This window comes from Cibotium barometz, chromosome 57, assembly GCF_041138505.1.
Source record: "Cibotium barometz isolate CiBa-2024 chromosome 57, ASM4113850v1, whole genome shotgun sequence".
Taxonomy (NCBI): domain Eukaryota; kingdom Viridiplantae; phylum Streptophyta; class Polypodiopsida; order Cyatheales; family Cibotiaceae; genus Cibotium; species Cibotium barometz.
In genome coordinates, this window is record NC_141102.1 from 27206344 (window position 1) to 27232975 (window position 26632).

The window sequence follows — 26632 nt, forward strand, 5'->3', positions numbered from 1 at the left end:
AGAGCTAGACCTCAAAGCTTTCGACCTCTATGATTCTAGCTCCACCACATAGTAGAGCTAGACCTCACATGCAATTCTAGCTCCACCACATGGTAGAGCTAGACCTCAAAGCATTCTATCTCTACAATGTGGTTTAGGTAGAATACAGCTCTAAACACCATATTGGGGAATATGGGAATTTCCCATAAGTTTGGGACACGTTGTCAAAACTTTGGATTTGCCATAACTTGAACACCATTACTCCAAATTGTGCGCTTTAAAGCTTAATAGATCCCTCTTTTCAAGCGCTTTCCAATGATAGGTCACATGATAGGGTTTTGAGAAACTTATAGACATGTTAATCGGGTCCCACCTTTTTAGTATTACAAAAAAGGGACTTGGGAGATTCCCAAACTCACGAATATGGTGTTTCTACCACAGTCACATTCAACCTCAGCTGGTTACATTCATTGAAGTCTAGCTCTACCACATGGTAGAGCTAGAAGAATGCATTCTATCTCCACCACATGGTGGAGCTGGACCTCAAAGCATTCTAGCTCTACGATGTGGTCTAGGTAGAATACAACTCTACCACGTGGTAGAGCTAGATCAAATGCAATTCTAGCTCCTTGGTTCTTGTCATGTGAAGTAGGTCTTTTCTTGGAGTAATTGGTTTTGTTGATGTGTATGGAACATAGCTAGATCGACGCATTCTTGCTCTACCACATGGCTAGATCGATGCATTCTTGCTCTACCACATGGTAGAGCTAGAGCTTAAAGCTTTAGACCTCAAATGCAATTCTAGCTCCACCACATGGAAGAGCTAGACCTCAAATGCAATTCTAGCTCCACCACATGGTAGAGCTAGACCTCAAAGAATTCTATCTCTACAATGTGGTTTAGGTAGAATACAACTCTACCATAGTTACATTCAACCTCAGCCGGTTACATTCGTTGAAGTCTAGCTCTACCACATGGTAGAGCTAGAAGAGCGCATTCTAGCTCCACGACATGGTGGAGCAGAACCTCAAAGCATTCTAGCTCTACGATGTGGTCTAGGTAGAATACATTTCTACTACATAGTAGAGCTAGATCAAATGCAATTCTAGCTCCTTGGTTCTTGTTGTGTGAAGTAGGTCTCTTCTTGGAGTAATTGGTTTTGTGTTGATGTGTATGGAACACAGCTAGATCGATGCATTCTTGCTCTACCACACATGGTAGAGCTAGACCTCAAAGCTTTCTACCTCTACGATTCTAGCTCCACCACATGATAGAGCTAGACCTCAAATGCAATTCTAACTCCACCACATTGTAAAGCTAGACCTCAAAGCATTCTATCTCTACAATGTGGTTTAGGTAGAATACAGCTCTACCAGAGTTACATTCAACCTCAGCCAATTACATTCGTTGAAGTCTAGCTCTACCACATGGTAGAGCTAGACCTCAAATGCAATTCTAGCTCCACCACATGGTAAAGCTGGACCTCAAAGCATTCTAGCTCTACGATGTGGGCTCTACCTTGTGGTAGAGCTAGATCAAATGCAATTCTAGCTCCTTGGATCTTGTCATGTGAAGTAGGTCTCTTCTTCGAGTAATTGGTTTTGTTGTATGGAACACAGCTAGATCGATGCATTCTTGCTGTACCACATGGTAGAGCTAGACCTCAAAGCTTTCTACCTCTATGACTCTAGCTCCACCACATGGTAGAGCTAGACCTCAAATGCAGTTCTAGCTCCACCACATGGTAGAGCTAGATCTCAAAGCATTCTATCTCTACAATGTGGTTTAGGTAGAATACAGCTCTACCACAGTTACATTCAACCTCAGCCGGTTACATTCGTTGAAGTCTAGCTCTACCACATGGTAGAGCTAGAAGAATGCAATTCTAGCTCCACCACATGGTAGAGATGGACCTCAAAGCATTCTAGCCCTACGATGTGGTCTAGGTAGAATACAGCTCTACCACGTCGTAGAGCTAGATCAAATGCAATTCTAGCTCCTTGGTTATTGTCATGTGAAGTAGGTCTCTTCTTGGAGTAATTGGTTTTGTTGATGTGTATGGAACATAGCTATATCGATGCATTCTTGCTCTACCACATGGTAGAGCTAGACCTCAAAGCTTTCTACCTCTATGACTCTAGCTCCACCACATGGTAGAGCTAGACCTCAAAGCATTCTATCTCTACAATGTGGTTTAGGTAGAATACAGCTCTACCATAGTTACATTCAATCTCAGGTGGTTACATTCATTGGTAGAGCTAGATTTCAAAGCATTCTGATCAATACATTTATTAATCTTGCTCTGCCACCTGATAGAGATAATATCCATTGAAAAACTAGCACTAGAATACTTTGAAGTCTAGCTAGAATGCATTTATCTAGCTCTACCATGTGGTAGAGCAAGACTAATAAATGTATTGAGAGCTCCAAGATGGAGTAATTAAGATAGAATGCTTTGAGGTCTAGCTCTACCATGTGGTGGAGCTAGAATTGCATTTGAGGTATAGCTCTACCATGTGGTGGAGCTAGAATCGTAGAGGTAGAAAGCTTTGAGGTCTAGCTCTACCACAGTTACATTCAACCTCAGTTGGTTACATTCATTGAAGTCTAGATCTACCACTTGGTAGAGCTAGAAGAATGCATTCTAGCTCCACCACATGGTAGAGCTGTACCTCAAAGTATTCTAGCTCTATGATGTAGTCTAGATAGAATACAGCTCTACCACATGGTAGAGCTAGACCTCAAATGCAATTCTAGCTCCACCACGTGGTAGAGCTTGACCTCAAAGCATTCTAGCTCTACGATGTGGTCTAGGTAGAATACAGCTCTACCACGTCATAGAGCTGGACCTCAAATGCAATTCTAGCTCCTTGGTTCTTGTTATGTGAAGTAGGTCTCTTCTTGGAGTAATTGGTTTTGTTGATATGTATGGAACACAGCTAGATCGATGCATTCTTGCTCTACCACATGGTAGAGCTAGACCTCAAAGCTTTCTACCTCTACGATTCTATCTCCACCACATGGTAGAGCTAGAACTCAAATGCAATTCTAGCTCCACCACATGGTAGAGCTAGACCTCAAAGCATTCTATCTCTACAATGTGGTTTAGGTAGAATACAGCTCTACCATAGTTTCACTCAACCTGAGACGATTACATTCATTGAAGTCTAGCTCTACCACTTGGTAGAGCTAGAAGAATGCATTCTAGCTCCACCACATGGTGGAGCTAGACCTCAAAGCATTCTAGCTCTACGATGTGGTCTAGGTAGAATACAACTCTACCACGTGGTAGAGCTAGATCAAATGCAATTCTAGCTTCTTGATTCTTGTCATGAGAAGTAGGTCTCTTCTTGGAGTAATTGGTTTTGTTGATGTGTATGGAACACAGCAGATCGATACATTCTTGCTCTACCACATGGTAGAGCTAGACCTCAAAGCTTTGTACCTCTACGATTCTAGCTCCACCACATGGTAGAGCTAGACCTCAAAGCATTCTATCTCTACAATGTGGTCTAGGTAGAATGTAGCTATACCATAGTTACATTCAACCTCAGTGGGTTACATTCATTGAAGTCTAGCTCTACCATAGTTACATTCAACCTCAGTGGGTTACATTCATTGAAGTCTAGCTCTACCACATGGTAGAGCTAGAAGAATGCATTCTAGATCCACCACATGGTAGAGCTAGAAAGCAGTCTGGTCAATACATTTATTAATCTTGCTCTCCCTCTCCCGGTAGAGATAATATCCATGGAAAAACCAGCACTAGAATACTTTGAAGTCCAGCTAGAATGCATTTATCTAGCTCTACCATGTGGTAGAGCAAGACTAACAAATGTATTGAGATCTCCAAGATGGAAATACTCTTCATCTCCTCCACAGTGTTTTCATGGATATATATTGTGATTTTTGAATATGATATTTTAAGTTTTTTTTAAAGTGTAAGAATACAATAACTATAATTAACAATTGTGGTTTTTGTTGCAGGTGAAAGATGTCTCAGAAAAGAAAAGTGGTGGAAGTTCCGAACAGTGTTAACTTTGCCTCTTCGACGAGAGTGGTACTTAGACTTGGGGTCTTCAGGGTTCACAATTTAACAAAATTCATCTATTTGTTGCTAGTGATGTGGACATGGATACTTTTAAGGATCTAGGACCAATGACTATCTTATATTTCTGTAGTTGATTCTCATCCCGATATTGAATGCATAAATATTGGGATACCTGGGATCCATGGGTATCAACGAGATCCCAAGGCATTCATTATTGAACGAATAGTAAGAGATAAACAAGATACTAAATTCTCTCGAGGGTGGAAGTTAGATTGTGCAAGTCAAGAAATAACTCTTGAAGAGTTGCAAGCTTCCATTGCTTATTGTGTGAAAGGTAAACAAAAAAAAAAGAGAAAATGCCCTCTAAAAATCCAATTCAAAAAAAGGCAAAAAGCAGTACAGGTATTATGGATGTAGATGAAGCAGTTCTTAAATCTACAGTAGAGAAAACAGGCTTGGAAAATTCAACAAAAATAAGATTTGTGGATCCCAAAGTTTTGGAAAATGAGGTGCAAAAGGCACTAAAGAGTGATACAGGGGGTATGGAAAAATACTCTAAGTATTTTCCATTCAAGTACAAAGAGTATGAGATCCCTGTAGATCAATGCTGGCTAGCTCCTGATCACTATAACTCCCGTGAAATAGAACCTCACCGTGTGGATGAATGCGTGTTATTTTTTGGTGCAAGCGCAAACAGGCCAGGAGCGTGTGCATACTTGATGCCTGTAAAGAATGCTGGCAAAAGAAAGGAATTCCAATGAAACTAAGTGAGGTAACAAAGGAGAAACTCACTGAGTATTCATATTGGATTATTGATGGCCAACATTCCATCTATGCTCCAAAATTCTTACGGTATCAAGAAATGGAAAAAGATGGTCGTGCTTAAGACCTGATACAAGTGTATGAAAAAAGGAAGGCTCGAATTGTTGTAGATCCAGAGCCACAAGTTACAACGGCCATATCTGCTATAGCTAATGAAAAGGCCCAATCATTATATGTCAAACAACCATACTATGATGTCTTGCAGCACTTGAGGAGTCAGTGGATCTTCAATAATTCTCCGTCAAGGCCAGCATCCGGAGTAACAGAGGGCTCATCATCTCGTGTAGACTATGATGTATGTCCATATCCCTTGCTCTCTTATAATTATATGTTTTGAAAAAAATACTTGATTTTGATCTTTTTTTCTTTTATTTTTTTGCAGAAATTTTTGCGAATGGCTAGAATTACGATGGGAGCATCCTTCATTTCAAAGCAGTCTCACATGGTTATTTACTCTGATGAAGTTTTCAAAGGCTGGCTTGAAATCATGGAGAAGCAAAACAAGAAACCAACTGCCACAGTTTTCAGATGTCTTGCTGGGCTAGATGAACAAGAAGTTAAACAAATACAATCAGAAATCGGGTCTGGAAAAATTATTCTTTCAAAGGGTACTAAGTATGTAGATGTAATTGACATGCCAGAGTGTATCAAGCAGCTCAAGCAAGATCAAGATGCATTGCTTGTAGAGTTCAACACTCTGAACAAGGACAAACAATGTCAAGATTGGTCAGAATTGACTATCACCTATAGCATCAATGGGGTTGTATCCTCAGTTCTTTTGAAGTTATGTGATGTGTATATAAAGTCAAAGCTACAAGTTGGATCAAAGAAGATTGATTTTCCAGTAGAAGTAAGGCAATATGTGGAGTGGAATATTAGCCTTAGCAAAGAAAGTTCAACCTTGTCCTTGGATCTTCCTTGGTGTATTTATGGTGTGAGTCTTCCATTCGACAGGAGTTACTACTTGAAGCGCCACCTCAACAATCCAATTTCCATTGGGTTATGTGTTCTGGATAACACTGAAGATTTGGGAAGAAATATGCATTGGGATGTGGAATCATTTTGCAATCTTTTGAACGGCATTATGATCATTACAGCAGTGGATCTTTGCCATCCCAATATGTGTTGCTTACCTTTCCAAATATTACAGATTTTATTCACTTGAAAAATGCTTTAAAAAATTTGAGTGGCATAGCAAAGGAACAGTATAATGGGGCATTGCATTTTCGACATGACAACCGATGCATTGGTGCAATAGAGTTCTTCACATCCTTAGTGTTTTTGAGCAAGGGAGATGCCTTTCAAGGACTAGCAGATGTTCTTGATCCAGGTACACAAGCGACAATATTGGATACTGGACTTCTTGATGATATAGATAATGAAGATGTTAAAACTATCACAGACATTGAGTTTCTAAGAATCAAGAAGAATCTTTTGATCAAGCAATGTATTCGGACATATTGCAGAGAAGGCTGCAAGCTTGTTGATCTTTTCAGTAATGGCTATATCGTCGAGCTAGGGCTAGCACTAAATAAGGAAGTGATTTGCCTAGTGGAGAGTATTGAAGATCAAAGAAAGATGGGAACAAGGCTTCTTAACTTTGCAAAGTCAAGAAATGAGCAACCAGTTCTGCCTATTACTAACAATCCAAGGAATACCACGGAAAGATCGAGACATGGTGAAGTTTGTTTAGCTCGAGATTTTTTGGATTTTGAAGACAGTATGTAACTTCTTAATGGGCTTTCCTTGTATCTTCAATACTTTGATTTGGTGATGTTTTGACTTGTTATATCCTTGGTTCATTTTTTAGTAGTATTTAGTTCTTTTGATTTTTAACAATACTTTTATTATTTTTGTAGCTCTCTCCAAATTGTGGAATCTAGAATCACCAAGTTATGGATCCTAACATGTTCATTGACAAATTCACTTTTTACATAACCAATTGGTGAATTTGGAAAGCCTACTTAGTGGTTGCACAATGGCCAGCTGGTGAATCTGAAAATCTTGCTTATAAATCTAAGATGATAGAGCTAGAGATCCTCTCATTTACTTCAATCCTACCCTGTGGTAGATCTAGATTTCAATAGGTCTTTATTTTGGTGGAGCTAGCTACCTCTTCAAAGTGGTGGACCAAGAATCCATTAAAGTCTACCTACCTCTTCAAAGTGGTGGAGCTAGGCCAATGCACCCCCCCAAAGATAGTTTTTGTAGAGCATCCATTTAAGTCAAGCTCTACCATATGGTAGAGCTAGGCCAATGCATTTCTAGCTCCACCACATGGTAGAGCTAGTTCAAATCCAATTCTAGCTCCTTGGTTCTTGTCACGCGCGATGAGCTAGAGCCTAGAACCCATTGAGGTCTAGACCTAGAACCTATGGAAGTCTACTGGCTCCACCCATAAAGAAGCTATCTTGATCCCCAACTCAACCACGTGGTAAAGCAAGACTTATAAATTCTTGCTCTACCATATGGAAAATATAAAACATCTAAAATTTTAGGTTTACCATATAGTTGAGTGGTTTTGTGTTTCTCACCTCCACCTACCCTTGGAGCTCAAGGGTGGATCTCTACTTCCAACAAGAGCTCCCTTGCAAACTAGCTCTACCAAACGGTAGAGCTAGAATAATGGGTGTATTTGGAAATCCATTTGAAACCCTCCATTTCTCACCTCCACCTACCCTTGGAGCTCAAGGGTGGATCTCTACTTCCAACAAGAGCTCCCTTGCAAACTGGCTCTACCAAACGGTAGAGCTAGAATAATGGGTGTATTTGGAAATCCATTTTAAACCCTCCAATTCTAGAGTGAGCAAGTAGAATTTATAATTGGTAGCCAAACATGATTTCTTTTTAGATTACACCAATAAACATGTGTTAAGAGTGAGTGTTACAATTGTAAATTCTTTTAGTTTGAAAGATTGTTGAGTCAATGTTACTTTTTTTTTCTTTTAGATCCCGAAATTGAGATAGCAGCACCAAGTGAAGTAGCTACGGAATGCCACAATCAAACTGTGGATGAAAGCTTCTCCCACACATTCAGTGATGTCCATCCAAAAGATTTAAAGACAAATGCTGACAATGAAATTGGGGTACCTAAATCTCCAACAAATGCTGACAATGAAATTGGGGTACCTAAATCTCCAACAAATGAAGCAATGGGTGAGAGTTTCCAGCCCAAAGAAGTACCAACCGACACTATATCTCCAAGAAATCAGTGTTGACAATTGTGTTGGACAATGGTCTACTACTGAAACGTTGTCAACAACAACCATCTTCAATACATGAAACTATTCAAATGGATTCAAAACGATCTATTGTACTAAGGCCAGGATGTATCCAATTCTAGAAGATTTTATTAAAAAATATTAAAGTTGGGATGATCTGGTCAACAGCGACGACAGAGAGTAATGTTCTTCAAATATTGAGAATATTACAAGACAGAGCAGGAGAGATATTGCCTTTTTTGTAGTTTGGGCTCAAGAGGCTTGCGAGAAGAATAAAAGTGGTAAAATAGCTAGACCTGATAATCCAACAGTTCAGGCAATGTTCAAGCCATTGTCAAAAATTCTTCATGTTTTGATTGTGATGCTCGTAGAATGGTTCTTATTGATGATTCTACATACAAGGGATGTGCTTCTCCTGATAATAATTGTATATATCCTGCAAAGTTTGATGCAAAGTTTGATGAAGAAAAAATGGTCGACAATATTCTCATTGATGAGCTGCTCCCTTACTTATTGCAGCTTGATGAGATTGAAGATGTGCATGAGATCATTGGCTCTAATCGCTACGGACAACCTCTAGTATCCAATGAAAATGAATACAGAGGTGTGGTAGATTTTTGGAGAAAGCGCAATTTAAATTGGTCACAGAAAACAATCTACACTGATAGGTTACCACTATCAGAGATTATACAAAAGTTTGTCGACAACCAAGAGGTATTAGGGAGACAATATGAAAACAAAAGAGAAGAGATAATAGAAATTATGGCAAAAGAACGAGTTAGTATTGCTAGCATGAGGGGACCACAAGTGATTTCTCTAGCTAGAAAATTGGGTTCTACCACAACGCAGTTGAAGGCAACCAATGCAAGGGCTTTCATAAACAAGGTGTTAAATGAGTACAATCTTCTCCAACGGGATAGAAATAACTAAGGTACTACCCAACATAAATGATAATTATAACCAAATACATGATTTTATACAACAATTTTGTATTCACAATGAAGAAACTTAATTTATGATGGTTTCTTTTGCAGATTTATTTCAAGGATATTGTTCCAAGGAGTATTCACTTAAAGAAGCCATTTTGTCATAAGGATTGCATTTTTTTGGAGGAATTTTATCTTTTTGTAATCATGAATTGACAAGAAATTTTGTCCTATTTTTAAAGTAGTGGCAAATGTATTACTCTTCAGATAATTTTATAAATGTTGAAGTGCACTCTACTATAAGGGGCCTCCTAATTTGAAAATGTATGGAAGCTTGATCTTTGTCTTATGATTTTAATTCCTACATATTTGGACTATGGTAGAGCTAGATCAATGCCTTCTAGATCCACCTCATATTTGGACTATGGTAGAGCTAGTCTTCAAAGCATTCTAGCTCCACGACATGGTAGAGCTAGACTTGAAAGCGTTCTAGCTCTACCATATGGTAGAGTAGGGTAGAGCTAGATCAATGCATTCTAGCTCTTCCACATCACCACATGGTTGAGTTGGACTTCAAACCATTCTAGTTCTACCATGGGGTCTAGCTAAAATATTTTGATACAGCTCTACCATGTGCTAGAGCTGGACTTCAAATATTATTTCTAATTTTGCCATGGGATCGAGCTAGAATACTTTGGTATAGCTCTATCACATGGTAGAACTAGATTTAAAAATATTCTAGCCCTACCACATGGTTGAGCTAGAACAGTGCATTCTAGCTCTACCACGTGTTTGATCTAGATCAATGCATTCTAATTTCACCACATTCTGATACCTGCTAGCACATTTTGTTGCATCTTTTTATAATCAAATGGAAAGAGTCTTTGCATCTTGGGTCATTTTGTAATGCAACTAAAGTCAACATTTTGGAACAGTATATATAGTTTAATGTTAGCGTGCATAGTCACATTTGTTTTGTAATTATTTAAAATCTATCTTTGCATAAGAGTAGTTGTAACATGCCTTCCCCCACATGCCCACCTTTATCATTAAGCATGCTCATTTTTTTCGAGGTCATGTGATTGATTCTAATTGGCAGAGGCGACTTCTTCATCACACAGCATTAGTACGTCACATGTACAAGAAAATCTAGAGTGTACAAAAACAGTTGGTTCAGCGCCGTCTTGACCGTCTACGGGAAATTGATGCAAGGTTGCGCTTTGTGCATCCCTCTGAGGGGGTTATCATACTTACATGGTATTTGTCAGACCCAATATGCGTACCCCTACGCAAAGAGGATGATAGGAGGGCTATTATTCTAAACCTCAATGGTTTGTTGTGCCATGTTGTCGAAACCCAATATGATGAGAAGGATCCTCCTTATAGCAACGAGTTGGTAAAATACCCAATTAACCAATATCGTTATGTCCTATGTCACAAGGATGCACATGAGTTCTTAGATTGGTGTATTCAATTCTTTTATGTTTTTATTTGGAGCGCATGTAGGAGAACTAAGCTCTCTGGAATAATTGACACAGTATTTCCACAACAAAAGCCCAAGTTTGCAGGTGTTCTCTCATAAGAGCATTGTTCAAAATCCACATGGGTTATGTAGAATAGACAAGTTTTCTTTAAAAAGCTTGAGACCTTTTGGGGTCTCCATTCTTTGTACAACAAGAAAAATACATTGATAATTGATGATAGCTACTATAAGGTGTTTAAGAATGAGCGAGGAACCTGGTTAATAGTCCCAGAATTGTACCATCAACCTTCCAAGGAAAGGTATAGTTTTTTGACAGAAGATTTAAGAAATTGGTTGTTTTTATGGCTACAAAATGAAGATCGGCAAGAGTATACATGGGATAATGCCTTTGAAGAAAAACCTAACCAATTCTCAGATGATGTGATGAAGAAATGGCTTGAAGAAGAGAAATTGGAAGTAGAGAATAGGAAAAAGGTAGAGGTGTGGAAGCGACAGAGCAGGAGGCTGATGCTAAGGTAGAGAGCCAGGAACAACTTGAAATTCAAAGAAAGCAACGAGAGGAGGCTGAAGCTGAGACAGAGAGGCAAGCAGAGAGTGAAAATCAAGCAAAGCAACAAGAGGAGGCATCATGAAAGTAATACACCACCATGAAGCTCATTTTGTTTGTCCCTAATATAATCAAATGTAGAGGATGCAAGTAATTTGGCCTTTTTTAATGTAATAAAAGTCCATATATTGAAATATGATATTGTAATCAGGCCTCTTATGGAGCATACTGTTCAAATGTTTGCCTTTGCAAAGCATTGAACAAATTCTAGCACAAGCAATAAATTCATGTTCATTTACAATGTCTTATTATAATTGAGTCATAAATGGAGTGCATCCTTCTCTAAGGGGACTCCTTTTATCCTTTTATCTTTTGGTCAAACTTTGCAAATTATTATTTTTTTAGTAGAGTAGGTGAAGACTTTTAACTATCATTTTGACAAAGGGCATCCTACTGCAAGGAGACTCTTTCTATCTTTAATAATGTTAATTTGTAGTAGTTGTGTATATAAGGAAACTTTCACCATGTCAAATTATAAATTCTTGTTTCAAATTATTTAGTCTTTGTTCATTACAATGTAGTCTTAAAATTGGAGAGTGCATCCTACTCTAAGGGGACTCTCAATATACAATCTCTTGTATTAATGTTTTTACTTGGGGGTCTAGATCGAACAAATGGTAGATCTTGGTTCTTTCAATGCGTTCTTGCTCCACGTGGTAGAGCTAGCTCATAATTCTAGCTCTACCATGTGGTAGAGCTAGAATCCCTTAGAATCAAGCTCCACCATATGGGATGGTAGAGCTAGAATTCTATGTCTATATCTACCATGTGGTGGAGCTACCATCCATTGAAGTCTAGTTGTATAATTTCATGGAGCTAGCTGGCTCCATCATATGGTATCTTATTGAGCTCTAGCTCCTCCATGTGGTGGAGGTAGCAGCCATGGTCTCTTCATGGAATTTTGGCCTTACCACATGGTGGAGCTAGTATCCATGTGTGGTAGACCTAAACCTTTGGAAGTCATACAATACGACTAGAATTTTGAGTCTAGATCTACCATTTGGTGGAGCTTGCATCCACTGAAGTCTAGCCCTATAATGTCCAAGTGGTGGAACAGGATCTAGAATGGATAAGTCATGGATCAAGAAATCCTTTTCAGCTCTATAATAGACAAGTGCTAGATCTAAAGTGAAGAGATAAAATGATTAACGTTGGACTGCTAGCCATGCTAGACACCTCAATATGAGCAACAAGGCAAATATCTCGCTACATTGTCCATTTCAGACAAATAACTACACGAGTTTTCTTCAAAAAAGTTCATTTCTTTTGGGGTCTCCATGTTTTGTACAACAACAAGAATACATTGAAACTCGATGATAGCTACTACAATGTGCTCAACAATCAAGATGATAATCAAGATAATGATTGAGAGAATAATCTAAGTGTGTGATCTTGTGAGTACACAAAATGAACATGCTTAAAAAGAAGCTCAATACCTCATTCAACCAATACACCCCCATGACACTAGCACATTTTGTTACTCCCTTTTGTAATTGAATGTAAATGGTCTTTGTAAATGGTCTCTATTATAATAAAATATAAAGGGTCTTTGTAATTTGGCCATCTTCGGGAGCGTGCTGTTCAATTGTGTGCCTTTTGCAAGGCATTGAACATATTTTAACAGAAAAAAATAAATTCATTTTCATTTACAATGTTTTATTATAATGGAGTCGTAGATGGAGTGCATCCTACTCTAAGGAGACTCCTTTTATCTATTGACAAAGTGCATCATACTTTAAGGGGACTCTTTCGTAGAATAAGCTTCATCAAAATGAAATCTTTTAACCGTAATTTTGACAAAGTGCATCCTACTCCAGAAGACTCTTTCTATCTTTAATAATGTTAATCTGTAGCGATTGTATATATAAGTATAATACCTTCACCACCTCAATTTATAAAATCTTGTTCATTTTGTCTTGTTCATTACAATGAAGCTATAAAATTGGAGAGTGCATCCTACTCTAAGGGGACTCTCAATATACAATCTCTTGTATCAATGTTTGTAATTGGGGGTGTAGATCAATCAATTTAATGTTATATCTTGGTTTCTTATGGACTGTAGAATGGCCAAGTGGTGGATCTAAAAATATTTAAATCCTCCTCAATGTGTTGTAGCTCCACATGGTAGAGCTAGCTCGAAATTCTAGCTCTACCATATGGTGGAGCTAGAACCCCTTAAAATCAAAATTACACCCCCTAGATGATACTAGCACATTTTGTTAGCCAACTTTGGGAGCAGACTGTTCAATTGTGTATCTTTGCAATGCATTGAACAATTTTTAACACAATAAATAAATTCATAGATGGAGTGCATCCTAGTCTAAGGAGACTTCTCTTATGCATCCACAAAGTGCATCCTACTTTAAGGGGACTCCTTTTATCCTTTTATCTTTTGGTTGTTAATGCAAAAGTTTTATTATTTCTTTAGTAGAATAAGCTTTATCAAAATGAAAATTTATAATCGTAATTTTGACAAAGTGCATCCTACTCCAAGGAGACTCTTTCTATCCTTAATAATGTTAATTTGTAGTGGTTGTGTATATAAGGATACCTTCACCATGACAATTTTTAAAATTCTTGTTCATTTAGTCTTGTTCATTACAATGAAGTCTTAAATTGTAGAGTGCATCCTACTCTAAGGGAACTCTCAATATACAATCTCTTGTACCATTGTTTTTAATTGGGGGTCTAGGTTGACCAAATGGTAGAATCTGATCTTGGGTTCTTATGGACTGTAGAATGGCCAAGTGGTGGATCTAAAAATCCTCTTCAATTGTAAAATATACAAGTGGTGGATCTAATAGGTTGAAAAAGGTAGATTCTAGATTAAATGCATTGAATTTTTCAATGTGGGAATGGGATTTTTTCCACTTTACCTAATACGGTCTTAATACATGCATACATAGAGCTTATGCATAAGCTTAATACACAAATGAGCAAGCTTGCTCATTTGTGTATTAAGGTTATGCATAAGCTCTATGTATGCATGCTTTCATAAAGCATGTATGCATAAAGATTACGTATAGGCTTGTGCATTTAAAAAATACAAGTGAAGAATAAATCCCCAGCACCCGGAGGTGTAACAAAAGCAAAGATTCAAGTTAAGGGCTTACCTCCTATGCTTCCTAGAAGCTTTTAGGGAGGTTTAGGGAGTTTAGAGAAGCCTAAGATCTGAGCTTCCTTGCCAAAGATATTACTCTTCTTCACAAGTATGTTGGGTTCTACGGAGTGGTTGAATATAGACAAAAAAAAAAAGAAGTATTCCCTCTTTTCAATTAACACATAATAAAAACCTTGAGATAGGCCCACCTTCCTTTATCTACTAGCTTGGAAAAGATGCAAACAAACATTAGATAGCAACATCGCTTCTTTCTCAATTCTCTTTTGTATAAGCCTTCTAACGATTACCAAGAAACCCAAAGAAGATTGGGTAGGCTTCCAAAAAAATTGAAGTTGTGTTGTTGCTACAGACTTCTCTGATCCCTTGCCTTCTCGTCCTCTCCTAGGACCTCTTCTAGATTGCCCACAACGACCATGAAAACTCATCTCCCTTGTGCCTCCTCCTTTCTAAGCATTGTCTCAACGGAAGAAGGAAATCAAGATTTATAGACGAGAGGCATTTAAAGACTATGATGAGAGGATAATCACCGGCCACAGATGAGAACCGCCACCAATTTAAGCTAGATAGATGAGAACACTCAAACTCGGGCTTTCCTTCTCTTCTTTCAGTTCATCACCGCAGAACCATCTCCTTCTAGATAGTCAACCCACCAAAATGAGGACCCCTTACCTCCTTTTATAGGCTTTCAATCTGGCTTATACATAGCGCTACTTCCAACTTCTTCGTACTTGCCTTTCTAGCCTTGCTTCTTGATCTTTCTTGTGATGTCCATGTACCACGGTCCTCCTACTAGCTCCGACGCTCATTTTGCTTCTATTCCCAGTCGGTATTCCCTACAAATTCCACCTAAACAATTCTCGAAGGCCTTTAACTTTCTTTCGATTTTCTTGAAAATTAACTCCCACGCTTAAGTGTAAAATAGCCTTTGTCCTTTATGCCTATACATTGACCCACGAATTGTTTACAAAACCATTGGTTCCCACCAGCATGAATGAGCATTGGGATTTGAATACCATAACAATCACACCACATGATGCATATCTACATCAAATACTTCTAAAGTTGGTGTCTCAAGGCTTCCCATCCTAAGTGCCAAGTGTGTTTTCTCATTCTTTCCACTGAAAGCCATATGCTCCACTCATCACATGTATCCATTAAAAGGATTCCAAGTGCTAAAGTCCTTCTCTGCATGAGGTTGCCATTTCCCACCATCAATCAAACTGCCATCCTCAACCCCTATATCCCTTCATCATTTGTTCTTTCAAGTGTAAATTGCATCCATATTTGAGTAAGAAGAGAAAGCATATGTTGATGTCATCATATTTCCAAGCTTCTTCCAAGTGTTAACTGCATCCCAAGTTTAGTAAGAAGAGAAAGCATATATTGATGTCCTCATATTCCCAAGCTTACACAGAAGACTCAAACCATCACTAGCACACTGAAATTCATACTATATTTGTACAATATAAAAATGATATGTAGCAGTATATAACCCATGAAAATTTTTATCTCAAGCTAATAAATCTAGAGCACACCAAACAATAAACAAGGACAACCCAGTCTATACTAGATCACTTCTAGACTCTCACCATGCATTCCTATCTTTCTGGAGTTGTAGAGATATAATTTGTATGGAGCGCAAAAAACCTATCCACCACACATTCGATCGATGCATTTCGCATTCGGACGATATAATTTTCTGCGATCATCCTTGAGCCCACATATGCCAAACCATAGATAGTAAACTAGAGAAGATTTATCTCTTTCTAAAAAGGTATCCTCATAGAAATAATCATCAAATTGACTTAACCATGAAAGTACGAGTCGAGCATCCTTTTTACCATCAAATTTGATAAAACAAAAAGTATGACGACTAATCTTACTTTTCTTTATTGCTTTTTGAGTGTCAGATGTAGCTTTTATGATTTTGGCACTGCGGGCATCTTCTGTTTGTGGAGTAGCAACTTCATTACCATCAAATTGTTGCTCTCAAGAGTGAGGTGCTTTTGTTGTTCATCGTGAAGTTGTTGCTTGAGAAGTTGAATGTGATCTTCAAAAGTCAATGGGGTGAGTTTGTAAATTCACTTTGGCATCTTCATTAGTAGGAGCATCGTTGATGGGTTGGTTGAAATTTACTCCTGAATCCATGGGTTTGTGAAGAAGAGGCTTGAATTGACAAGGTTAGGTGGATGCAACCTTTCTTGAATGCTTGGAAAAACTCTTTTAAAAAATTAGAATTTTTATGGAAAATTTTCTATAATTTTATGGCTATTTTGGCAATTTTGGGCACGAAAAGGGGATTTTTTGTTAAATCAAGGGAAAAAAAATTCGGGTTCTAAAATTTTATCAGCTCTCTCTAAATTTACAAAGTCTGAATTCTGCTTTAGAAAAAAAAAAGTGAAAATTTTTGTTGGGGGTTGGGAGATTTTATAAGAAAGTTTATGTAAGCTTTTTACAAAAAGATAAGTTTAGATAGCTTTAAGCTTTACTAAGTAAAGCTTAAACAAAAACTTTGTGACAGTAATGTTCAGTGCACAAGAGTTTTTAATAAAGTAGTTTAGGGAAAAGAGGGCTGTGGTCGTGCACCCCGTTGGGAGGAAGAAGATGATGAATTGAATCAAAAAGAGATGTTGAGGGTGGTTCCGGGGACTCCAAGATGAGAGAAATTCATATGTGGGCATCTGATCGGAAAGAGGAATTAAAAACATAAAAACCATTTCTGGATTTGAAGTGGTTTTTGGAAGTGATTTTTGAGATGGACAAGTGTTTTTCCACCTTGGATAAACCATTGGGTAATAGAATTATGGGTTTTTGTTACCCATTGGACAAAAATTAGGCTTTCTTGAAAAACCTTAGGCTTTTGTATGCTTTGACTAAAACTTTTACCTTTGGCCAAGCTTTTCCACCTCTTTATCCACACTAGCTCTTCACCGCTTCAATCGATTGCAATCAAATGGCTCTGGTACCACTATTGTGGGAGGTTGACATGAACCCATAAAAATTATTACACTTAATAAAATATTGGAAAATAAATAGAATAAACAATATACTCAATATTGGATCCACTCTTCCCCCACACAAGAGTGAGCCCATGCTTCGATGAGTAGTCTTTGGGGCTCAAAAATAGTATACTTTTACAAAAATGTCGACTTCCTCAAGAATAGTATTATTCAAAAGTGGCTTGCTTCAAAAATATCTTTCTTGAGAGTGCAAGCTAGGCTTCCTTTTAAAAATAGGTGTGAGCCTTGAACCTTATAAAAGTGCACATGTCTTGAAAATTAAAATATGCACTAGGGAGATTTCAGATGTCCCAAATAACATGTATACATTGCCAAAAAATCTGAATAGCGTCCAAATAAACTAATGGCGCTTGTCGTCCACAAAATCAAATATTATTTCTTGATATTCAAAAGTTGTCATCTTAAAGTATATTTCCTAATTGTCACCAGCTCACCTTCATTATTTGCTCCCCAATGATCTGCACTTACATCAACTAGCCAATAAATTAATAAATAAATTGATTCAAATAAACATCCACATGCAACCAATACTTTCCACACATGTACGGATTCACCCACTTTCGTGTAAAGTAAGCTACGATCGCCCGGGTTTAGAAAGGCACCCCAATCTAAACCCATCTAGGAGAATTCATAACACAGAAAACTGGGAATATAAATATTCCATGAATTCATTTTAAGTAATTACATAACATTGGAATATATTAAATATTCCATGAATTCATCCTCAATAACAATTCATGAGATGGGGGAAGGTAGCGGCCCTTCACAGCTTGGTTAATGTCACTCCAGGTCTAGGAACCTTTTAAAGTGACCCCCTTGTCTCAACACCATTGTTTCCACCAGAGTTTAGTATCTCCGATGAGACAAAACCTTGCAAGCATGGATTGATTTCTAGCTCCTCTGCCTAGCAGTTTAGAAATAGTCATCTATAGCCTCAATCCAAACTTTTGCATCCCTTTCAATCTTTGAGCCTGTCGCATTGAATGAGGGAGGCTACATTTGTTTGAGCAAGAGATTCTTCTCTTGTGTATTTGTGTTTAATGCATTAGGAGCAAGAAGCTCATGACCTTAGCATCAATGTGAGATTAAGTTTAGAATTATAATGCTTAGGCTACCTAGTCTTATCACAAGAACACTAAGTGCAAGAATTCCAAATCCTCTATTCCAACCTTTAATATTTATAGGTAAACCAACTAATTATAAGTAAATGAGCTGATTACAATGATTGACTTATACAGCTCAATTCTTATTTATTTACAGTATAGGCTTCTAGTAAAAATGTGAGGCATTAGTATTGAAAAAGTAAGGGTGATCTGCCAAGGTTTCAAAAACTTGAAAAGTCTTTCGCAAAAGGGAGGCAAACCATGAGTTGAGATTCGACTGATAACTACTCTATCGGGAGGCAAAACCTCAATTTACTTTGTCATAGTCCCATCGATTCTATAGCGTACGAGTCCCATCGATCTATAGTTACATGGTATCATTTTAAGGAGTGCTGAAGGACCAAAACAAGCAACCCATTCACAACATCTCAATATAATAGATTTGCCTTAGGTCATTGAAAAGATTTCCAACTAGATCTATGCAAATGATAAAATAGGATAATCCATGGCTCCAATAATCGTCCATATTTCATCCTCTCTCTCAATGCAAGTGTAGTGAGGAAGGGTTAGCCTATCTATGATTTACATCATGGCCTCACGGAACTCAAAGTTTGAGGAGTGACAAGCGGACATGAACATATACTGGAACACCAAGAACTGGGAATAGGGGGCCATTCCATCCTACATCTAGCCAGATTAGTCTAACAAGAAAGCATAGAAATCAAAGAATACAACAACATAAAATTTTCGAAACCTAAACCATGCTCTACTACCATGTGTAAGAACCCCACCCTAGCTAGGCCAAGGGGTTCCTTTTGATAGGCAACTAAGTCCCCTTTTCTTTGATCGACTACCCCTCGATCTCTTAGAAATACAAGCATACAAGAAAACGGAGGGACCTAAATCTATCTCGCAGGGGAAACATAGTCATTTTAATAGAAATCTATTTCTCCTCCAATTGAGTGACACTCAATGTACGTGATCCCCACCCTAGCTAGGCCAATGGGTTCCTTTTGATAGGCAGCTAAGCTCCCTTGTCTTTGATTGACCACCCCTCAATCTCTTAAAAATACAAGAATACAAGCAAAAGGAGGGACCTTACTCTATTTTGTAGGGGAAACATAATCATTCTAGTAAAAATCCATTCCTCCAATTAAGTGGCACTCGATTGAGGATGGAACAAGTCCACCCTTGGTTCATGGAAGCCAATGCCTTTTTCCTCTTTCCTTCATGAGGCACACCACTGGCTCGTTCCCCTAAAACGGAACTTGTTTAGGCCCTTTCTTACTATGGATCATAAAATAAATCTATTAGAAAGCTATCCGGAGAAAGGATTTAAGATAAGATTTCTGACAACTATCATGTGGATAAACATGCACAATTAGTAAGAAACACACATAATGCTTAAGTGATCTAGCCTTTCACCAAAGGATGGAAATAGCCTTCCATAAGCCAATGTATGGTAGCTCTAGCTAGGCTCCAATGCCATAAGATCAAAAGTATCAAAAAGGTACAAATGAAGATCCATGAGCCCCTTTATAGCTGAGCCCATGCCCATGCCCTAACCAAAGTTTCTAATTTATTACAAACCATCCCTTCCCCAAAGATTTTATCCTCAAAATCTACTCTATGTATACTTGGGCACATCATCCAATATACATCAATGGAAAGGATGGTAATGAGCTCATAATAGGCTGCAAATGCATCGATGTAGTAGCCAACATTCTCCTCAATGTATAAAATCCTCATGATGACCATTGAAGTCCAATAGCAACAAGAAGAAACCTTTAAATGAACTTCTGTAAAACCTTTCCAAAAAAATTCAGCTTGTATACTTCCTCGTGAAATCCTTGTAAATCCAAATAAAATCATGCCACATGTTCAAGAAACACCCTCCATAGATAAACCTTGTTGCACGTAATAAGAAAGTTGTTGTCATGTAGCCTCTTCCAAGGGTAAATTCTTCCATTTGATGAGGAATTCTTCAATGCTCCTAGTCCTCAGTTCTCTTATTCTTCTCCCAACAATCCTCTCCGGCTCATATATGATCTCTCCTTCTTCACCCATGGATGGAAGTTCCTCCATCACTTAAGGTATGGGACCAAACATTTCTTACGATTGGATACATGAAATACATTATGGATTCTTGGAGAAGTGAGCAAATCAAGCTTCTAGGCCAAGTCACCAACCTTCTTGAGCACTAAATATGTCCCATAATATCTTTGAGTAATTTTTGAGTTGGTGGAGACTTTGAGAGTATCATGAGACGGCTCTTTGGAAGCTTCTGCCAACAACACATAGTCACCCTCTAAAAACTTCACATTATGTCTATTCTCATCTGCATTAGCCTTCATGACATCTTGAGCCTTCTTCATGTTGTCCTTGCCACAACACATAGTCACCCTCTTGAAACTTCACATTATGTCTATTCTCATCCGCATTAGCCTTCATGACATCTTGAGCCTTCTTCATGTTCTCCTTGCAAAGTTGAAGAAGCTATCTTATCCTTTCCAATTCATCTTTGGCTACATCCCAATGCTCAAATGCTTGCTTAAATTATGACAAAATTCAGCAAGATGCAACAATTGATCCCATGAAGCTTGTATATCATGACAATAGTGTCTCAAGTACACCTCAAGCCACTTGTTAGTACACTCCGTTTTCCCATCCATATGAGAATGATAGGTTGTAGATAGAGTGATTTGTGTTTCCATGCTCTCATATAAAGATTTCCAAAAAGTTTCCATGAACGTGGTGTCTCTATCGCACACTATGTTGAGTTGAAACCCATGCAACTTGAATACACTCTCTATGAATTGTTTAGCAATTTGGGATGCTCCATATGTGACTTGGGAGAAATAAAATGGGCTGATTAGGTAAGCCGATCAACAACCACAAATATTTGGTCCCACCCATGCTTAGTCTTGGTAAGACCCGTAATGAGATCCATTGATATGTGAGTCCGCTTCTCATCCAGAATGGGTAAAAGATGAAGTACACCTCCGGATAGTTGTTGATGGCTATCCTTGTTTGTTTGACATGAGGGACATGCCATTCCAAACTTCTTAACATCCCTCCACATGTCTTTCCAAAAGAAGCTTTTGCTCACCTTGTCATATGTCTTCAACACACCAAGATGACCCAAAGTGGAGAGGAATGCATCTCATGAAGCACCTTTGGTATGTAGGATAACATAGAAACAACATTAGGAAAAATATGGACTCACAAAAGGGCCCTCTAAGAAAATATTTTAAAAAAATGGGCTAGCCAATAAGAGAGCTAGGATTCTAGATCCATGTAGCATGGATTTTTTTGAATCTTCTGCCACCAATATTACAAAAGATCAATTAGTGGAATATAACATTGGGACCAAATATTAAAAAACTAAAGAAATGTCGAATGTGGCTTGTGGTCTTCACTCACAATAAAATATCATAGTGTTAGAGTAGTGAATGTTCCTTCTCAATCACGAATTTCTTTCCCTCTTTTGCTTTTCAAGATTTGATTTCCCCCTTTTTAATCTCATTTAAATTTGATTTTATCATATTTCACGCTTCCTTGCTTTGCTTCTCATAAAACATTAATGTAAGCATCTTCTCTAATATGTCTATCTTATGGTAAACTCTTATCTCATTTGGAGATAATATCTTTGAGATATTGTTGATTTCTCATTGTGTTCTTAAAGATATTCTTTCTTCTCTATTCTTTTAGGGAAAAATTTACAGATAGATTTCTCTTCAGTATGTTCATGTTCTGGCTCCTTTGAATAGAAGCTCAATGAGATAATTCTAATTTCTCATGGTATTCATTTAAGTAGTCCTTCTTCTCTTGTTAGCATAAGACGTATGCTAGGAGAGTATTGATAGCACTTAGCATGGATTACAAATGCATACATGCATGCGGCATTGATTGTGTGCTATTTGGAGGTGCTCGTAAAGATGCAGCTCTCAACGTTTGAAATGTGGAGAGTCTCATTACCGAAGTGATTTGGAAAGTACGATTATTCCTAAAAAGGTGTTGAGGCATTTCCCTATCATACTCTTCATTCAACACATGTTCTGGTGCAAGTGTATTGCGAAACTCATGCGATGGCATCCACACAATCATTCCACTGATGGTATGATGAGGGTCCGTGCAGATTCACGGGCATGGAAACACATAGAAGAGACATGGTTGAAATTCAAGGACGATCCGCATGATTTTAGGACTTGGATTGGGTATGGATGGATTCAATCTATTTGTCTCAAATTGACAATGTTGACCACATGGCTAGTGGTAGAAGTGTACAATCTCCTTCCTTGCAAGTCAATAAAGAAGGGTCATGCGATGCTAGCTCTTCTTGTTCCCGGCAAGCATAAGGTGAAGAACATGGATGTGTACCTTGAACCTTTCAATGATAAGATTGAGACCCTATGGCATGCCATCCAAGTAAATGGTGTGTCTCGCATGTTTACACAACGTAGCACAGAGGTGAAGGCAATTTTAATGTGGACAATGCATGCCTTTCCACTAGTATGTTTTCTATTCTCAATCACCTTCCATTTGATTTGATCTATCAAATACTAGATAGCTCTAAATATATTTTATTGTTGCATTCTGCATAATTAGGATTCACAATGCTTGTCCGATTTGTGGGCCGTCGCTCGCTTGTTACATCATGGCCTATGCATTTCAAGAAGGTCATGTATGAAGATTATCACCGGTTTTTTCCATTTAATAACGAGAAATTTGTTCCATCTACAAAAGGATTCCCCGCACATCCACTAAGAGTAGGACATTGGGAAGTATAGTCGATAAGATTTTCCCATACACCAACGTCGGGGAATGACAAGGTACTCAATCTTTTTTCATCTCCCATATTGGACAAAGCCAAGAATCAATCATCTTCTAGATCCGATACGCATCAAAAAGAATGTAGCATCAACTATTTGGGACCACATAATTGGTAAGAGAGATTCTTTAGCGGTTTGGGAGGACTTGAAGATAATTGAATGCCTCCCCACCACTTGGCCAATAGTTCAAGAGAACCGGAAGGTAATTTTACCTAAAGCACCTTCAATCTTAAAAAATAATTAGGAGAAAAGAATTTAGAAACAAATTTCCACCTTTCGTACCCTTACAGGTGTCATGAATTCTTTAAATGGGGCATTCACAAAAACAAAGAAGAAAGGAGAAACTCAATTGTATGGTCTAAAAATGCATGATTGGCATAAGATGCTTCAGGTATGTTCAATTTACTTATATAAGTGGCATGATGGCATAATATTGATTACAATGTTTTGTATTACATAGACTAAGCTCATTCTTCCCATATGCATTAGTAGGTGTGGAGATCCAAAAGTGCGCGATGCCATCTATATAATTAGGATGGTGGGTGAGGTATGAAAAACTAAAGTTCTAACATGTTGTGCTAGTTTGTGAGACATGTCGTGCTAATTAAATGGACTCAATTCCATCTTAGGTACACAAGTTTCAAGGAGATCCATCCATCCACTATTGATGCAACCCGAGTAATGATATTTGGTGGCTGTTGCATGAAGATCAATACAAGGATGCAACAAAAAAGACACTTAGGGCTCTTGAAAAGAGTTCAAAGTTGTAGATGAATGTGGGAGGGGGCTTGACAATAATCCCACATGGGAACTTTTGGGAGTTCTAGAATTTTTGTATAAAAGGTGGCCCATTTGAGAGAGGGAGGACACTCTTTGGTCATTTGGTTGAGAGGCTCATAGAGAGAGCTTGCTCCATAGCTCCTTCTCAAGTGCTCTCCCAAGGCTCTCCATCTCCATTCTTGTTTCAATCATGTACTTTCTATTCTTTACATTTTCAATGATATGAGATTTTGGTCTACACTCTTGCTAATCTAGATTTCTTAATGATGTTTTGATTTGTGAGTTGTAGAGTGCTTGTGATGAAGCTTGTGCTTGAAATAATGTGTAGTTGAGGCTTGTGTGATAGCTCTTTGCATATTAGGTTCCTTGCATAAGTTGCATTTGTGTGCTTAAGTGTAGCCTAATCTTGATGCTTTGATTATGTAAGATTGATTGCTTGAGTGTTGAGAAGGATTGAGTAGGACTAGAGGTCATTGGTGTGTGGTTAACTCTTCTTCTCCCATTCGGGATAGCCTCTATGCGCTAACCGGGTTGCATTCACGGATTGACAAGTGTGTGGGTTGGAGTGTAGCCTCCGCTATGCTATGATGTCCCAAACAATGGCGCCGCTGCCGGGGAACGCACACCTAAGTTAGTGAAGGGTGTTAACCATTACTTCTTACTAAGTGCTCCATTGATTGCAAAATCGTGGATTAGAGTAGATTAGAGTAGGGTTTGCAAGGGCATTGAGTGTGTGATCTCAAGGGCGCCTTGTGTGTTTTCGGTTTTTTGATTAGAAGAAGAAAAAAAAAACAAAATTAATTAAAACCTCATTGCGGTAGAGAAATCCCGCCACTAATCAGATTTAAGTACTTTCTGTTTTTGTATTTTTGACGGGGTTGGCGAGGGATAGATAGGAAGTGTTGGAGGCGGCCTTTCTTTTATTGTTTTGTTGTGTTGTTATTTGGGGAGCCAACGCATCAAGCGCAGCAAAGGTAAATATATATATACATGCACATGTAAGGCGGCCAATAAGCTCAATATGAGCTGTCCGTGCTCGAGGAAAAATAAAGAATATTTATCTATTGGAGCATGACTAACCGATTTGCTTGAAAGAAACGGGCAACTAAGGGTAGCCTTAAGAAAAAAAGCTTATAAATCTATATAAATATATAAATATATATATATAGATTTATAAGGGCTGCATCAAACGTTAGCACACAGGGCGCTGAAAAGCGGCGTGCAGCAGACGTTTCTTATTAAATTAAAAAAAAACAAAATCGTTTTTTGTTTTAAAACGTTGGTGTAGGCGGCCGGCGGCGATGGCGTAGGCGGGAAGAAGCGTTGAAGCAGCAGGCGCGGCCGGCTGAAAGAAGGCGTAGGCGGCCAGTGAGGGTGGCTGAGTGAAGGCGTTAAGGCTGGTCAGCAGTGGAAGAGAAGAGGAGAGCGAGGGCGGCGAGCTCATTGGCCAGCTGCTGCTGCTGGCTGTGGAAGAGAAAGGAGGCGAAGGTGAGTCGACCTCGCCTGTGGTAAACTGGGCACGGGTGAAGGAGGCGACGAAGAGTAGTCAGCTAAGGCGGCGAAGACGTTAGGCGAAGGTGCCTGCCTCAGCAGCAGCAGCTGAGGAGGCGAGCACAGCAGAGAGAGCCGGCGCCTCTCTGCCTCACCCCCGCAGGCAATGAGGGTGGCTGTGGTATTAGCAGAACCGCAGAGCAGAGAAGGGCCGCTTGGCCGCTGAAGGCTGCAGAAGTCGGCGTAGAAGGCGCAACTGCAAGTGGTGGCGTCAGTAGGCGGTGGCTCTGCAGAGCTGTGAAGGAGCATAAGGAGTGAGAGCAAGGCGTCGTATGCAACTGAAGCGCCGGCAGAAAGCGAAGCTGGCATAGGCGGTGGCTGCTGCAGAGCTGTGAAGGAAGCATTGAAGAGCCAGGCGAAGAATCCGGCGAAGAATCCGGCGAAGAAGCCGGCGAGCGGCGTGCGAGCGAGCGAAGAAGATAAGGTTGGTGGATTTTGATTTTTTTATTTTTATTTTTTATTTTATTTATATTTCATGTTTGTGTATTTTTTTTAAATAAAAAAAGTAATAATAAAAATAACAAAACAAAAAAAATTATAATTTCTTCAAAAAAAGAAAAAAAAATAAAAAAAATAAAAAAAGGGATAGTAAAAAAAAAATAAAAAAAAAGAGGAAAAATAATTAAATTTAAAAAAAATTATTTTTACTTTGAATCCATTGTTCCTTATTTAAATTTTTGCATAAGTAAAGTAGTGTGCATTTTTTATTTTTTATTTTTTGTAATTACGTGCATAATTAGTAGATTTATATTTTTTATAATTAGGCACGAAATTTATTAGTTTTAAAAAAAAACAAAAAATAAAAAACAAAATAAAACCAAAAAAAAATATTTAAAAAAAACAAAAGGAGAAAAAACAAAAGAAAACTAAAGAAAATTTAAAAAAAAAACAAAAAATAAAAGGAAAAAAAAATTGAGTATTTTTTAGGAGTCTACTTTTTTGCATAATTTGTAATTCTTCATTCTTTAATTTTTTGCATAATTAGTTTAACCTGCATTTTTTAATTTTTGTAACTTTGTGCATAATTAGTATCTTTTTTAGTGTGATTCATAATTTTTGTGTTAAAAAAAGTAAAAATCATAAAATCATTAAAAAAACATTTAAAAAAACAAATAACAAAAAAATAGGATAGATAG